A 13,463-nucleotide genomic window follows, 5' to 3' on the forward strand; every position below is an offset into this window, starting at 1 on the left:
ATAATGCAGAAATTACATCTTCCTCTTTAAACTTTCTTTTTTTTAAATCCAACTTTCTTCATGACATCACCGCTCTGATAGTATCTCCTTGAAATATGGTGAATCATGCTGCTTGTTTCCTTTCCAAATGGTCTTGTTATTTATAATATTTACAAGAACCTTTGTGCATGTTAATTTTCTGTCTTTACACTGTATAGCTGTCACAATCCCCTGTTGTCTGCCCCGTGTTTCTCACTTGTCACCTGTCCTAAACTACACTTCCCATAATTCCCTGCCCTCATCACTGCCAGCAGTCATTCTTTGTTCTCACCTGTGTGTCATTTATTCATTATCCTTGTGTTTTTAAACCCTGTTGTTTCACCATTTGTAGTCGGTTGTTAAATGTAGATGGCATGTCTGTTCCTGTATGTGTTTTGACCCTGTGCCTCACCCGTGTTATTTTTTGCTCTTGTTAAAATTTCAGTTTCCCATCGTGGATGTTTTATTTGTTCCCGTGTCTACCTGTTATTTATATTTATTTATAGTTTCATTAAAACCACTAGCCACACCTGGATCTAGCCTTCTTGACTTCCCTTCGTTACAGAACAACCGACCAAAAATGGATCCAGCGGCGTTCTTCGTGGAACTAACTCGGATGGACTTAAACATTTGTGAGTACTCCCACTTCTTCTCCTGCGTGGCCGGCCACACCGGTTGGGATGACAACCTCCTGAAGGACGTTTATAGGATTGGTGTACCTAAACACCGATCTTACGATTTGCCAGAGATCGGAGATTACACATGGCAGGAGTATGTGGAGCTCATTGTGGAGACATTTGCGACAGAGGAACCACCTCTCTCAATCCCGGGTGCAGCTTCAGAACATGCCACGCCCTCCACGGTCAGCGAGCCAGCACCTGTAGCCTCGCTCATCCCAGAATCAGTGTGCTCAGCCTCGTCTGCCCGGGGGAGGAGGGGGAGGAGGAGGAGAAGAAGAAGAAGAAGAAGAAGAAGAAGAAGAAGAAGAAGAAGAAGAAGAAGAAAGGCTTCCGCTCTCCAGTCTCCACCTTCCACGTTCAACGAACCAGAGCTCACGCCTGCCACGGCCAACGAGCCTCCCAGGGCTCTGCCTCCCGAGCCTCCCAGGGCTCAGCTTCCCGAGCCTCCCAGGGCTCAGCTTCCCGAGCCTCCCACGGCTCCGCCTCCAGAGCCTCCTACGGCGGCGACTTCCACGGCTCCGCCTCCCGAGCCTCCCAGGGCTCCGCCTTCCACGGCTCCGCCCCCAGAGCCTTCCACGGCTCCACCTCCTGAGCCTTCCACGGCTACGCCTCCTGAGCCTTCCAAGGCTCCGCCTTCAGAACATCCTGGGAGGCTCGGGAGGCGACTTCCACGGCTCCGCCTCCCAAGCCTCCCAGGGCTCCGCCTTCCACGGCTCCGCCCCCAGAGCCTTCCACGTCTCCACTTCCTGAGCCTTCCACGGCTACGCCTCCTGAGCCTTCCAAGGCTCCGCCTTCAGAACATCCCATGGCTCCGCCTTCCACGGCTCCGTCTCCAGAGCCTTCTAGGGTTCCGACTCCTGAGCCTCCCATGGCTCCGCCTTCCACGGCTCCGTCTCCAGAGTCTTCTAGGGTTCCGCCTCCTGAGCCTTCCATGACTCCGCCCTCCACGGCTCCATGGCTGTGGCCCTGTGGCCACCTCCCAGGCCGCCTGACCCAGTCCCTGTCCTGTGGCCACCTCCCAGGCCTCCTCACCCAGTTCCTGTCCTGTGGCTACCTCCCAGGCCTCCTGATCCAGTCCCCATCTTGTGGCCCCCGTGGACTGCCTGTCTGCCCCTTGTGCCCTCCTTGGTCTGCCTGCCCCCCCTCACTCGTTGGACGATTTTTTTTGGTTTGTGTGGGTATTTATTTATTTTTTTGTTTTTTTTTGGAGAGTCTGGAATCCGCTTCTTTGAGGGGGGTTGGTTATATTCACGATCCCCTGTTGTCTGCCCTGTGTTTCTCACTTGTCACCTGTCCTAAACTACACTTCCCATAATTCCCTGCCCTCATCACTGCCAGCAGTCATTCTTTGTTCTCACCTGTGTGTCGTTTATTCATTATCCTTGTGTATTTAAACCCTGCTGTTTCACCTTTCGTAGTTGGTTGTTAAATGTAGATGGCATATGTGTTTTGACCCTGTGCCTCACCCGTGTTAATGTTTGTAAATGAGGTCACCCGATCTGACCTCATTTGTTTCTAAATTTGATTGGGCACCACTATGGTGCTGAGGCCCTTGACATAAAGAACAATGTCTCGGAACAGTTGTGCCAGACCTTTGATAGATGCTCAACATGGTGTACTACATTTACATTTACATAACATTTATGCATTTGGCAGACACTTTTATCCAAGGCGACTTACAGTGCACATATTGCAGGGACAATCACCCCCAGAGCAACCTGGAGTTAAATCCCTTGCTCAAGGATACAATGGTGGTGGCTGTTTGGATTGAACCAGCGACCTTCTGATTGACAGTTATGTGGTTTAGTCCACTACACCACCACCACTCCTAATGTACTATATATGTGTCTCCAGGCAAAAGGAATAGATTTGTTACTGTTTCATGTAAAAGCTTTTATTTGAGCATTTTGTGGTTATGTTATTTTTCATTGGAACATCCAGGTATTTTTCATGTCTTAGGTAGAATGTTAAGAAGGATATTGGAATATACTTGTATGTATAAGGTTAAAACATAATGGCTTCATAGTGTGCAACCAGAGCTGTTAAGGACATATAAGCAATATCGCACATTTAAAATTAAGGATTCATCTTTTACACAAAACTGACTTATTATCAATAAAGCAATTTTAAGATGCTACCCACTTTGATTTCTAAAATCTGATTGTGCTTGAACTGATAATATTAAATATCACTTTCTCAGTTTCAGCTGAGTCTGAAAAGTCTTGTTCTCAAACAAGATAAAGATAAACACCTAGATTAAGTGAAACATTAATTATATTGACTCAAGGCAAAACAAGAATAATTTCCTCTCCCTCGAAATGGGCCCTGCAGTAGATGAATACAATGTACTAGAAAGCAGGATAACTGTACAAATAAGAGCACCTGAAAAACTAAATGTTTCAGTTATGTCCCATGAATCCACAAACCCTTTTCAGGGGGCCAACCACTCTGACAAAATGAACTTTCTCAGTGGGGGCTTTCAAACCAAACCGCAACACAAACACACTGCAAAAACTCACTTAAGCAATGGACTGTGTAGTGATACTGAAGACACTTACACTGCAATCCATTTTTAAGAAGTAATATTTGCACAAAACTCCACAGAAATGGTTAGCTCTACAATCTCAATTTGATCTTTCAATGGGAAATTATAAGGTATTATTATGTTATAAAATATTTACAACCACGGTTCATGTATATAAAAAAGGCAATGCAAATATTTACACCCTTCTAATAGCTTCTAGCTGCAGTTTCCTGACAGGTCACACAATGCCGCTGTCATTTCCTCACAATCTACTTGACTGATACATCAAGTATTTTTTTTCTTCTCCTTAGATATGAACATTGGTGTGAGGCTAAACTTAATGCCCTCAATAAAATATAACTTCATATTTCAGAATTAAATTAAAAATTCATGTCCATTCCTTTCTAAGATCTGTTGAGTGTGTCGTGCTGCTCTAATATTAAAATGGCTCTTGTTTCTTTCTCATTTTCACAGCTGTAGGGGGACTTTTCAAATGCCGCTCCCCAAAATGCTCATCACTCAAGCTGATGTATTAATGCAGACTACTGTGAATTTGATCCAGTATTGCTAGTAGTTGTATAATAACTCTCAGTTTATGTTCAGCTCACATTATACACTCAGAAAGTCTAGTCCCATTCCAGTAATCTGTCTTTCTCTCACCCTAGTATTCATTCACATCGATATCAATGAGATTGAAAAATAGAATTGTAGCTGCACTTGAGGACTGTCCTGGGAGGAATAAATTGATAAACAGACAGGGCTGCTCCATCTCTTGTTTAAAGGGTAAGTGGCAGACAGGCAATGCAAAAGCATTCGCCTCCCTTCCACCTCTCCACTCTCATCTCCCTCCCTATCTTTGTCCTCTGAGATCCCTTTACAAGCGTCAGGGGGAAAAAAGCAACATGAAATAGAGGAGGGACCGAAAACAAAACAAACTTATGCAGCAGAGAATCATACACACACACAAACACACGCATGAACACACACAAATAAATGAAAGAGGGAAGAAGAGAAGGAGTGAAGGGCAGATACATGTGAAGAGGGCTTCAAATGAATAGAGGTTGAAGGATTTGGGAATTTGAGATTGGTTAGGCATGACACTGGACTACTAGGCAGCAGGTGTGTGGCAGGCCGTTTTAGCTTTTAATCATTCACAAGATATGAATTTTTGATATCAACAATTAAAATTCGAATTCTTGATGTCAAGAATGTCATTTTCACTAGTGAAAATACCAATTGTTGATATAAATATGACATCATCACTCGTAGAAATAGCATTTTTGATATACAAAATGGAATTTTAACTAGTAAAAACCATAATTCTTGATATCTGCAATTGAATTTTCACTAGTAAAGTTTCACACTGAAATGTCATTCAATCCTATTCAAAAGACAATTTTTGATTTAAAAACTTAGTTTCTCACTACTTCCAATTTCACATATAAACAATTATTTTCTTACTAGTACAACATTTTATTTTTGATATCAAGAATTTAATTTCTACTTGTGGCAATGCCCAATTTTGATGTCAACAATTGAATTCCAACTAGTACAAATGCAAATTTTTGATATCTGTAATTCAGTTTTCACTAGTGACCATTTCAATTTTTGATATCTGTAATGTAATTGTTACTAGTAAGAAAGTATTTTTAGATATCATTAATTATAGTACAAATTATTGATGTCTGAAATCCATTTCCAGATATCAGAAATCACAAATGTAACATGTTGAAATACATTTACAGATATCAAGTATTAGCATTTTAACTACTAAAAATATATTTTTTTTATATCAGTAATTTATAACTTTACTAGGATCAATGTAATTGTTGATATCAAAAATGATATTTTTACTAGTGAGAAGTACATTCTTGAAATCAAGAATTCACATTTTTGATGTCTGTAATTACCTTTGCATAGTTTTGGCACCCTTTCAACTTTTAATCACATGTAAGACATGAATTGTTGATATCGGTAATTATATTTCCACTAATAAAAACATGAATTCTTGATATAAATAATTACGTCATCACTTGCAGAAATCACATTCTTAATATCAAAAATGGAATTTCAACTAGTAAAAAACATAATTCTTGATATCTGTAACTGTAACTTATGAGTTAAAAAGGAATTGTTGAAATAACATTTTTACTAGTTAAAATGGTAATTTCAGATATCAAAAATTTATTTTTGGATATGTGTATAGTAATGAGGAGTGCTTACAAGTTCTGTATGTACCTTATATTAATATTAATATTAATATTAAAAAAAGAAAGGTATAGAACCTCGCAGGGGATACGCAAGGGGAAAATAGAACCGCTAATTCATCCCCACCATCCGTTAGCCTTTATTTTTCATATCAACCCATAAAGTGTATGTTATTTTTATATTTAATAACATTGTATGATTTTGTAATGTGTATAGAGATATATCCATCTGCAGAGCCGCAGAGAAACAGCAGTCTCAGGCCTGTAGTCTCAGGACTGATGCGGTGTTAGTAGATTTGCGGCATTTACCATTTGGAGCAAAATTTTGTATGTTTGTTTGCTTTTTCCGATTTTAAATGTGCTGTTTTTACATCGATTTATATTTGCTTACTATCTAACAGAGGTGGGGACAAGTCACACATGGTCAAGTCCAAGCAAGTCTCAAGTCTTAACCATCAAGTCTCGAGTCAAGTCTCAAGTCGCAGTTCAGATAAATCAAGCAAGTCAAGTCAAGTCAAGGGTTCACCCTAAGCATGTCAAGTCAAGTCCTGATAAGTTTCAAGTAAATTCAAGTCACACTACTAAAATAAATAGAGGTAAATTTTTTCGATACATATTTATTTTTGCACAGAAAAGATGAACTTGTATACATATATTATGTATCTTATTTATTATACATTTGCTACATATTAATCATATGCATATCTGTGCTACATTAATATCTGAAAATAAAATAAAATTGTGTTGTTTACACAAAACGTTCAGACATTAACATTACCTGTAAACATTAAAACAAATTTATTTTCATATGCACAAACATTCTTTACATTTTTTAAAATAATGTAATTTAAGGAAAATCAATTTGCAAAACCACATTTATCAAATCAAATCAAATCAAATCAAATCAAATCACTTTATTGTCACTCTACCATGTACACAAGTGCAACAGTAGGTGACATTCTTGTGTGCAGTTCCGAGCAACATAGCAGTCATGACAGTGACGAGACATATACCAATTACAATAAATAACATACTTACACAAAACAATTTACAAATCAAATGTACACATACTTACACAACACAATAATTATATACAAAGTACAGTAAACAATACACACAATATACAATACACAATATACAATAAGTGGGAGTATATGAAAAAAAAAATAATATATATATATATATATATATATATATATATATATATATATATATATATATATATATATGAAGTAGTATATTGAGGAGAATATGTTGACAGTCCAGTGTGAAATTATAGATGAATAAAGTGCAGTGCTAATTATTGATCGTGATAGATCAAGTGTTCAACAGTCTGACTGCTTGGGGAAAGAAGCTGTCATGTAGTCGGCTGGTGCGGGTCCTTTATGTGACCAAGTGTAAATGGAATCGTTTTGATAAATCAGAATCAGCTATCCGATCTGAGAAAACGCATGAAGTGGCCAGGTGTAACGTTAAACATAGGGTTGCCAACCACAACAGTTTTCTGTAGCCTTGTGCTGAACTTATTCAATAGAATTAGACTTCTAGAATGTTCTTTCAAGTGCAAAAAATATATTTTTTTAATTTAGTAGTTTTTCTTATCATAGCCAACAAATGTCTTCGGAAACTCCTTTTCCTTGATTTACTGAAGCCTATATGTAAAACGCATTTGCAGCTGCACAGCCGTGTATATATCTATGCTGCATATATCTATGCCGTCTGGCTCGCTCATAGGCTGTGCTGCGGCAACTGCACAGCCAATGGCGCGAGCACGGGTCAGAGCCCGCCAAGGGGGCGCCAAGTCCCCGAATTTTGCATTAAAGCAGGTCTTCGTTCATTCATAGTCTGTCTGACATATATATTAGAATAGAAGCTATCTGTCTGTCATGGATTTGCACTGAATTGATACTCAAAAATACGGAACAAAGTGCGTTCCGTATCAGTTCAATACGGAACAAGACTTTTATGTGTCAAATACGGAACGATTCCGTATTATATGAAACGGTTGGCAACCCTAGTTAAACAGCCCCTTAGAAATGTTTAGGTGCGTGCTTGTGATCACATCGGCGCCTCCATGTTAGCCTGTCATGCAGTAACGTTATGCGCAATGCTTTATAGTTTCCACACGCAGTCCACAAACTTGAAAATGTGCACATTTAATACATACATTATAACCTACATGTAATATTGAGCTGCCCGCTCATTTTAAGATGCCAATCAACATTATAAAATTCAGGCTACGCCACAGTTATAGTCAAATTCCCCAATAAGTTACATCTATTTACGAGACGTAACAGTATAATGATAATGCCATGGTCACATTTCTAATAAGAAAAAAACATAATATGCCATCAAGGCCAAATTATGACAAACAGAAAAGATTAATTCATTACATTAGTAATCGTTATAACGTAGATCTTAGTGAAACTGACTATAAAGAGATTACTTTCTTACCTTTCCTTGTGGTTCTTCTTGATATGTCGAACGAAATTTGACGTTGTGGTTGTCGTAGTCGGATATTCGTGCCTTGCATATTTTGCAACTGGCAAATCTTTTTTATAGGCACGGTCCAGTTCAAAGTCTGTATAGCCAAACGAGACAATTTGTGGAGCTCGACTACTGTCTGCCATGTTTGACGCGGTTTGAATTGAGCAGCGTTAAAGGCACAGATGCCGATAGTGATGCTGACGTCACAATATATATATTTTTTAATTAATTGTATTGCTGTTTGTTTATTATAAGTTCAAGTCATTGTCGAGTCTTCCACTTCAAGTCAAGTCAAGTCTCAAGTAACTTGTTCTCAAGTCAAAGTCAAGTCAAGTCATTTTTCGTACTTTAATCAAGCAAGTCACAAGTCCTGAAAATTGTGACTCGAGTCAGACTCGAGTCAAGTCATGTGACTCGAGTCCCCCACCTCTGCTATCTACAACATTTAATGGTAGCCTTTTCCAAAAAAAATCTATAAGGTCTAATGTGTTAACATTAGTTAATGCAGTAGGTGTCATACATTTTTTTTTTTACCAGCATTTATTAATCTGTTAGTGTTAATGGATAAAATGATTTTATGAACTATTGTTAACATTTACAACTTATAATATTAAAAATTAATGAACATTAACCAAGATTGGGGGGCCTGGGTAGCTCAGCGAGTATTGACACTGACTATCACCTTGAGTCCCGAGTTAAAATTGTGTATCAAGAATTAGTATTCTAACTAGTGAAAACTGAATTGCTGATATCAACAATTCATATCCTGTGAGTGAATAAAAGTCAAATTGGCTTGCAACAGTATCAGAGATCATTGTGAAATTCAACTAGTGAAAATTCAATTACAGATATCAAGAACTATGTTTTTTTGATGTTATTTCTGTGAGTGATGACGTAATTTTTGATGTCAAGAATGTGATGTCTGTGAGTGATGACATAATTTTTTATATCAAGAATTCACGTTTCTACTAGTGGAAATGTAATTATTGATATCGACAATTCATATCCTGCAAATGAATAAAAGCTAAAATGGCTTGCCATAGCTGGCTACCAATTACACTCCACAGTGCTGGAACGGTAATGTTTGACAGTCATACATTATTTATTAGTATTAATACTCCCGGAACCTTTTCTGTAAAATACAGCACTGCATTTCTCTCTTTCTCTGCATTTTAGTGTTACTTAGTGATTCAGGAATCCTCTCATTTTAAGACATTTAAAAATGTATTCTATAAAATACTCAACTGTGATTGATGTCATTTATTAGTTCAGTCTCATTCTATGATTCATAATGTATGGCATTTAAGTTAAATGGTAAATTTGCATTCAGTTTTTAATGTGCTTCAACCGTATATTTTTGCATCTGTTTTCACAAAGCATCAATCTGAGTCGACACGATGTTGGTTGAGTTGGGAATTGAAGTAAGCTAATAGCGCCATCTACTGACTGCTACTGGACGTGCTTTAAAGGGTTCACCCAAAATGAAAATTATCTAATCATTTACTTACCCTCATGCCATCCCAGATGTGTATAACTTTCTTTTTTTCTGCTAAACACAAAGATTTTTAGAAGAATGTTTCAGCTCTGTTGGTCTATTGGCCCATTGGTCCTATGTTTCAGCTCTGTTGGCTCTGTTGGCAAGTGAATGGTGGCCACTACTCGAAGGTACCAAAAACACATAAAGGCAGGATAGAAGACATCAATGGTTCAGACCATGTCTTCAGAAGTAATATGATAGGTGTTGGTAAAAAACTGATAAATATGTCATTTTTTACTATAAATCTCTACTTTTACTTTAACCTCCTCATTCTTCTTTTGTTTTTGTTTTTTTGTGATTTGCATTTTTGGCGCATACATGCATGCAACCTACTGGTTGGTGTTGGCCAAAGGTGGAGATTTATAGTAAAAAAGGACTTAAATATTGATCAGTTTTTTATCCACACCCTATCATATCGCTTCTGAAGACATATATTTAAACACTGGAGTTGTATGGATTATTTTTAGGCTGCCTTTATGTGCTTTTTTAACCTTTAGAGCTCTGGCCACCATTTAATTGCATCAAGAATTTTTAATTTGGGGTGAACTATATCTTTAAATGTGTGTGAAAAGACTTACCATAGCAAAATAAATAAATAAATAGTTTTTTATTGAGTATATATATATATATATATACATACACACATACAATAACTTTAAAGCACAAGCAAGCATATACAAATATTTTATTAATTTAAATCCTCACTTTTTAATGAATTAAATACACCAAGGATATAATCAAGATTTAAAAATCAAGACATGTCCTCCTTAATTTGTGTCAAATATAAATTATTTGTTTTAAATAATAGTTTGGAACCAGGTAAAAGTAATTAGGAATAAAATACCAATATTTATCACGAATCTCATATTCAAAGACTACCTGAACGCTATTTATGTTGGCTATGATGAAAATGAATTACTGAGACCTTCCACAAGAGGGAGATATGCTTTTCTGTTTTACTCTCTCCTTCGCTCTGACTTTAGCCGTTGAAAATGCAGTAAAGTTTAAATTAAGAACAACGTGAGTGAGACTCTTTGACGCATCAAAGTCTCCAGGACAACGTAAAAATACAGGTTAAAACATTCTCAGGCTTCTTTGGACCAGACGTTGCAACCTGAGCTTTGAGTCGCTTGATTAGACCTGTTGAGTCGGTTAAGACATGCAGTAGGCTATACAAGGAATGCCACAGTGACCCATTCAGGTAAAATATACATCATAATAAGTCTATGTGCATATGTAATCCAGTAAAATGTCACACGGTAACAAAAAATCACATTCTATAAGGTTCACATCTCTTTTTGAAATGTTCCATGCAAACCATATTACAGCCAAACACTTCCAGTGGAATAGAAATGGCTTTTAATCATTAAATATCTAAATCGTCTTCTCCAGAAAAGTCTTCCTTTAAAAGACGTCTTGCAGTAACGAATGCACAAGATAAACCCCCAGTTTTGTGACATGAAAAGAATAGTAAACATCTCGGTCATTTCTTGCCAAATTAGATAGAATTGGTGCATTTTCTGGAAAATGTCACTGTCACACACGAAAAATATTTAATGTAAGTAGCTATTACAGTTATCCCAAGAAAATAATCGTTTGCCCAGACACAGTGATGTCAAAGCGAAAAGGGTGCGCCTGCAGCACAACGTTGTATGGTTGTTCCCCCATAAATGCGAGAATATATATATATATATATAGGCCTATATATATATATATATATATATATATATATATATATATATATATATATATATATATATATATATATATATATATATATATATATATACTGCGCGCGCACTCATAAGGTATGAGGTAATTGTTTGGTCACATGATTCCTGCAGCAGCTGTCAAAAGTGATACAGCAGCGCATCCTTGACCAGCCTGCCCGCTTCCAGCTGATTGGACTGCGATCAGGTGTTAGGGATCCTCAACAAAGTGCAGAATCACGATTTCAAAAATATGACAGTAACCTGTGATCATTAAACATCATGAATTTATTGCTAAGTACACTAACAACTAGTAAATAAAAATTATCTTTCATTAAAAAGTTTAAATTGCTGTCAATATAAATCAATTTTTCCAAATGTCATGCAGAACAACAGTTGTGATGTAATTACAGCAATCAATAGATCTTATTCGGACCATATTTAAATTTTGAAAGAAATGAAAAGAACACTATGAGGGATAGACTTCATTCACTCTAATATGTTTTTTTTTTTTTTTTACTTTTGGTTACCTAACATCAATGTTTTCCATAGCATGCAGTTATTTAAGTGGAGAAACATGCTGTTTCAGTGTGAATCAAAAGTGAATATATAGGGAAATCAATGTGTTTTCAAATGAAAACGTAGTACTGTGGACGTGGCCTGAAGGTCGAAGTATACTTCAGTTTTGCAAAAATGCTCAGCGAATGCGTACAGGATGTGAAATATTAATTTCTTCATTAACTCGAGCACTGTTTGCGTGTGGCACGATTTCTTTAAAAGTTTGGGTATACTTTGTTTTTCACAGTTAAGTGCTCATCCATCCATCAATTTTACTTGTCCTATGTAGGGTCACCGGGAGTTCTGGAGCCTATTCCAGCTGTCTCATGCCAAAGGCAGGGAAGCACCCTGGGCAGGTGGCCAGTCCATAACAGGGCTAAGACAAACAGACACACACATTCACACTGTCAGCTACAGGCAATTTCTCCTGAGTCTCCAATGTTTTTGGACTGCAGGGGAAAACAGAGGACCCAAAGGAAACCCACACAAACACGGGAAGACATGCAAACTAAACACAGAAACGCCCTGGTTGAGCCAGGACTTGAACCAGGAACCTTTTACCTGTGAGGTGACATAGCTACCCACTGCCAACGTTCGACACATGCGCACAACGACTGCTTTGTGATGCTCTTTTAGTACAGTCAACGGCAGGCAGATATGCCGACAATGAGCACAGATGACTGTCCACTTGTCAAGAAAATCTGGACTGCATTCAGACAGTTATGTACACTGTGAAACAAATTTGCATCACGCAAACTGCACATACTCTGAATGCACAGTATGCACACATGCTTAGGAATCATTGCACTAATTAGTGGGTCCACAATGTGGTAACACTATAATTGAACCATTGCTTTCACAAAGAAGATGCAAGAGGAAGATGTGTACGCCATTAAACAACAGGAGACAGACAAGGTTGGAAACAACAATAGTGGATGTGTCAAGAGTGCGTGGGTCTTTATGGGTCTAATCTCCTGAAGAGAAATAGTCCAGTGTCTTATAGCAGTCATAGTTATAACATTGGCGGAAATCCCGGGGTTGTCGGGGGTGTCAGGACCCCTCCCCCCCCACCCACCCCCCTAAAATATCATTAAAATATGTTTATTGTAAATAATATAACGATATATTCTTAAAATAATTTTTTAAGAAATTAAATAATACAAATGCAAACGGGCAACAACCAAAAAAAAACCTTGGTGTCCCCTTCAAAAATTGCTCTTGAGAATTGTTATGTTTATTGTCCGCCCCAACATTTTGATGACATTTTCGCCCCTGGTTATGCACACACCTTATGCGAAAAGGATATAGCTGCAAGCCAAGTTTCAAAAAGAGGTGGGAACTCCATTCCAACAGCAAAGACAAAGCCTCTAACCTAACCCTTTCAAAACCTTGTCATGATTTGCCAGTTAGCTAGCTTACGGTTTAGCTAACTAGCTACCTAGATAGCTAAGTCAAAGAAATAACTTTTAGTCACACTAACATCAAATATAACTTGGCACATTTTTTTTAATTACGTGCATAGAACAAATGAATTTTCTTATCATCTATAAATCCATTCCTAAATGCAATGTATACAGATCACAATAGCGTCCCAGATTTCAGCGCGATCCACAAATTCCTAAACGATTTGGCATGAGGAAATCTAATATATGTGCCATTTTCCCTGAAAATTATCAGAAAATGTGTCTTCTGATTTAATAATGGAACATCTTGGGGATTTCATAATGATATAAGGTGTTGATA

The sequence above is a fragment of the Xyrauchen texanus genome, chromosome 40 (assembly GCF_025860055.1).
Source record: "Xyrauchen texanus isolate HMW12.3.18 chromosome 40, RBS_HiC_50CHRs, whole genome shotgun sequence".
In the NCBI taxonomy this organism is placed as follows: domain Eukaryota; kingdom Metazoa; phylum Chordata; class Actinopteri; order Cypriniformes; family Catostomidae; genus Xyrauchen; species Xyrauchen texanus.